Source organism: Varroa jacobsoni, unplaced genomic scaffold (genome assembly GCF_002532875.2).
Source record: "Varroa jacobsoni isolate VJ856 unplaced genomic scaffold, vjacob_1.0 scaffold_75, whole genome shotgun sequence".
NCBI lineage: Eukaryota > Metazoa > Arthropoda > Arachnida > Mesostigmata > Varroidae > Varroa > Varroa jacobsoni.
The window spans coordinates 544,302-549,027 of record NW_019212977.1 but is presented as its reverse complement, the minus strand read 5'-3'; the positions used below and the strand labels follow the sequence as shown (position 1 = coordinate 549,027).

Sequence of the window (4,726 nt, the reverse complement as noted above, 5' to 3'; positions counted from 1 at the left end):
TTGATAGACGCCTGTGTTCATCAGTTTTTGTTTTAGTGTGGCTATATAACAGAGAAATGTTAAATATATATAATTTTATTATAGCGGGATTGATAAAATGTGGTGTGCTGTTGAAAATAATAATAATAAGCGTACTTGTGAAGATACACAACAAATGTAATTATCTTCCTAATTGTCTACTAAAAGCTTTGGCCCTCTTAACGATTCCCTGGCGATTCACTGATAACCTTTTCCGTTGCTGCTTTTTCCTGATTAGTATACGGTCACTTACGAATAAACGACAAAGAACGATATTTGGTCGTACTGCTATGTATTTTTTCGTGGCTAGCTTTCCATTGTTGTCCTGTTGGGGGTGGGCTTGTTCACCTTTGTCTTCCTTTCGTCCAATCCAGGTCCTTTTTGTAGGATATATCGAGACCGTTCTCAAACGGCTGAACAAAAGCTGCTACCTCACAACGTCGCTCTTTATCTATTGGTCAGCTCCCGTATAGACGCAATAAGACCATTAACACAATATAAAACAGTAACCAAAACTATTTCTTTTCATAAGGGAAGTAAAAGAGACAGGGTGTCGCCCATAGTTTTCACCTTGGCGAGTGACGCACAATATTGAGTACATACATGCTGAATTTTGAGAGCCATTAAATTATAAGAATAAGCCTACGTTGTTACCGACTTTTACAATAAATAAATAAGGTTATTAAATAGCAGGGCCTCAATTAGAAAGAGCGTTGACCATGCTTGCATGGCGCTGAAAAGTCAGGGCCAGCACGAAGCTTTCTGCCACTGAATCAGTCATACAAATCAATATCGAGGTTTAAACGACCGTATGATATGACATTTCGTAAACATTCTCTTGTCTTCAAAACTTTAGCAACGAAGTGCTTGCTATTCATAATTTCGAACAAAGCACGCTCAAATATTGGTATATACAGCTTGTCGAGTAGAAGAAAACATCTACAAATAGCGTAGCGTCACACCAAGTTCTCAAAATGTCACAACATGCTTACGTAATCGCGGATTTGCCTATCAGTCATTTTCATCTAGTCGCTCCGCTCAGATTTTAACAGTTCGAAATTAAATAATTTACTATAGTGGTGCTCATAACAGTAATTTATGGGTGGCTCATCTTCTTGCACGGTTCAATTTAAATTCAATTCATCCTGCGCAGCGTAATGGATAGCAGGGCTAGCATTATGTTGGTGCCAATCATTTACTGCCTCTAAACAGCTAAATGAATTATACCGAGATGACAATACATCTGTAGCCTATACATATTACCATCTAGGGCTCAATATCCTTTACTTTGGCTACAGTTTCTCTATACTTTACTATTCAAGGACACTTCGGGCTTCCACAGCGCTGAACACAGCTCCCTCTGCTCGCCGCTTTCCACGATAGACGTACACTTTTATGACGCGTCCTCACTACATCACCACTGCGCGCCGCCGTTTTCTAACCACCCTCAATGGCCTGACGGAAATCCTTTTGTCTATCGTCAGTCTTCTCCACTGCACGCAATATATATATGCGCACAGCCTACGAAGGGTTTTCGTGTTCAACAACAATCTAACGTGCCCATTTGCTGTTCCAATCCGCCTGCAGGAACTGTCAAAGCAGCCACGTGACGTCCCGTTGCGCTCACCGTAGTTACCGTTGAACTGTGCTAGCTTTCTTTTTCTTATCGTATGGATCCTCCTAGTGTGTTCTGTGGCTTCAGTGGATATTGAGGAAGTAGGACCCTCCGTTTAGGGGATCTAGGGTATCTATGCTGAGAGCACCACCATGGTACATGCACAAACCAACCAATAAGATTAGCTAAAGGCTAATCGAGTTTGCAAGCAATGATGTGTGCTTGTCCCATTGGTTGATGTCCCAATGCCGACGAAGAATTGACCGGCACCAAAGGCTTGAGTTCCTGATGCCCTCATATTCATGTGGCTAATCCCTTTTGCTCCAACAAATCGAGTTGAGTCAAGGCAGCAGCTTCTGTATAAGACAGAATTGGTAAGCCGGCCGGTAAAGGTAGATGTTCGCCTACACTTCATCTCAGTTCATTATATCATCTACGTATTATTTAACAGAATTTTCATACAGGTTGTGTAGTATATGTCGTTAGGGGGCTTTGGGCAACAGCCAACCCGAAGTCTTCCAGAGACAAGAGGTACGGGTTTAACGTAGATTACGTAGGCAAAAGGCATTGTCTATTCTGCGTACTTCTGCATTTTGAGAAGTTGATCAAGTGGCTGTTTTCTTACTTAGACCGTTAGGTCTAGGGCCTACTGCGGCCTCTAAACAACAGTTAATCCGCCGGTGCACGAAGGGAAGTCGAATAAAATCATATTGACTATAAGCAGTTCTCGCTCCTAATCAAGAATAAATGCCGCGAAGCTGGTGTTGACCAACTGCTTAGGCATAGCTAATCGACGTATTAGGATCGGAATGTACCGATATGTACGTCATAATATTTATATTTTTATGCTGCATTGTATGGAATAGGAGATCGCACTTTACGGAACATTAAATATATTTTAGCATTAACTTTATGAAAATTAATAAGTATTATTAATAATAAAAATATGTGTACAAGTGAGTGAGGCGTAAGCCTACAGTTAACGAGACGGCTATTTTTTTTATTATAGTTATTTGAAACTATACGAGTCAATCACTGGAGACCTGCCATAGTTAAAAATAAGCCCATATTTTGCCAGTATTATATACTAAGTAAGTTAACGTATCATATGGCAGACTTATCTATGGTCTCCCACAACTATAGAAACGAAAGGCGAACACTGTAACTTGATAATACTTTAAACTTAGTTAGTTATATAGGAATGTTTTCAAACTTTTGAAGATTCAATTAAAATAAGGATGTTTAAAGGTCAGAATATTTCAAAAGTACAAGTTGTGCAATAGTATCTGAAATGTAAATAACACAGTTATTGCTTCGATAGAAGTGCGAAGTAGGTAAAATATAACGCTTTCATCGAACAACGTCTAACAAGGTGAATATTTCTACGATCGAATTATGAGAACCACTTTGCCGAAGAACAATTAGACCGCTGATTTCTTTTAAAAGATAGAAATTAGAAATAGAAGATTGTGTTTTAGACACTAACTCCATTACATTTCGTTTGTCGTAGAACTGAGTCTAGCAATTTCTAAAAAAAAAAAAGATTAAATCTCGCCTTATCTATCCATCTAAATATTGCTACCAAAGTGCTCAATTTGCTAAAATTTGCTAAAAAAAGTGCTAAAAATAAGCTGACGATTAACTGACGATAACCAAAAGTTTAGTAACTTATGTCAAATCATTTAGCTTTACCTAAAGATCGAACCCTTTTGATAAACCGAAGGATTTTCTTTCCTACCAGGCCCTTTTACGTAACAATAAAACACATCAGCTACAAAAAGTTCTATCTTGTTTAGCTTGCCTAAAATGCCCTACTACCCTTTTCTCATACCATCGCTTTAGCTTTTATAGGTTGAGATGATTGTAGCGGTAACCATTCTGCCAGATTTTGACGCTACAACCAGAGATACTATGGAACCTTCGGCCGAGTGTGAGCAGGAATCGTTGATGGATATACGGTGCGAATCACCGTTGCAGGCCAGCTTTCAACCAGCATTTACGTGCCAGAACATCTACAAGCAGAAACCATTAGCCCCGATAAATAGACCGGCGGTTTAGCAGTACAGTGGGCTGGTCATAAAAGTTTATATATCGCGCAATGTCCTAATAAGCTTTTTATATACTAGATAATCTCATGTGCCTCTGCTCGGTCTGTGGCCTCTCACGACCAAGAAGGTGGAGTCCAGAACAAGGAGCTATCGTGGGCAGCACACACGTGCCGGATGTAACCCTACGTACACCGATGACAGTAAACGGATGTAGTCGGCTGTTTGCTTTATGCACGAAGATGTAAAGCTTACTATTGTCAGTCTGCACTCTTTATATGATCCAGCGCAAATAATAAGGCACAAAGTGTCGAACGGGTCCGTTCCAGACGTTGCTGGGAGTCGTTCGGCCTATGTGTTCTACTAAACAGCGAATGCACATTTTGTGGACGCTCTTTCTGTGATACTTCATTCGTGTCTAGGTGGTCTGCCGTACCAGGCAAGAATTCGAACCGCGATTGAAGCCCTAGTCTCTGACCGAACATTTTAAAGGTCTGCATCCAGTATTATCAGTAAATATTGCTTTAGAACGTCCAGCTTCGATTTTAGACCACCTCACGTGTCCCTAATGTTAATAAGCAACCATGTTATCATTGCACCGTCACGAGGACTCGTCTTTGACTTGCGAAGATAAGGATTTATGTAAATATGACCTGCATCTGATATCTACAAAGTACATCCACTCAGATTAGATAAACGATTTGATGCTGATACTCCGGTGTCTTTCAAAACTATTCTGATTTTTTTTGCAATGAGGTTTGAGAGCGGCTCGTTAATATGATAATCTCGTGCGTTGCATTTGCATTGAAATAAGATGCATTTTTTTGTTCCTTTATATGTCCGTTGTTTTTCATAGTAATTACGTCAAATTGTCTGATAAGTGTCTTTTTTCTTGGTACATTATTAATTGGATATATCATATACAGTCCGTTTTTAATTTCTTTTCCAGAAGGTTTCAATTTTATTTTCAACCGAAACTCTGACGATGACAGTTGGAATTGTGCATAGAGGAAATCCGGTTGTGGTTTCGTTCTCGTCATAACATCAT

The 4,726-nt window shown here is 39.6% G+C and overlaps 1 long non-coding RNA gene across 1 annotated transcript; it reads left to right on the top strand.

Annotated features, from left to right (window-relative positions):
* Positions 1-1,483: 1,483 nt before the first annotated feature.
* LOC111263151 (uncharacterized) lies at positions 1,484-4,513 on the top strand. The gene is made up of 2 exons (XR_002682064.2): positions 1,484-2,007; positions 3,476-4,513. It is a non-coding gene; the product is annotated as an uncharacterized LOC111263151 (long non-coding RNA).
* The last annotated feature ends 213 nt before the right edge of the window (positions 4,514-4,726 follow it).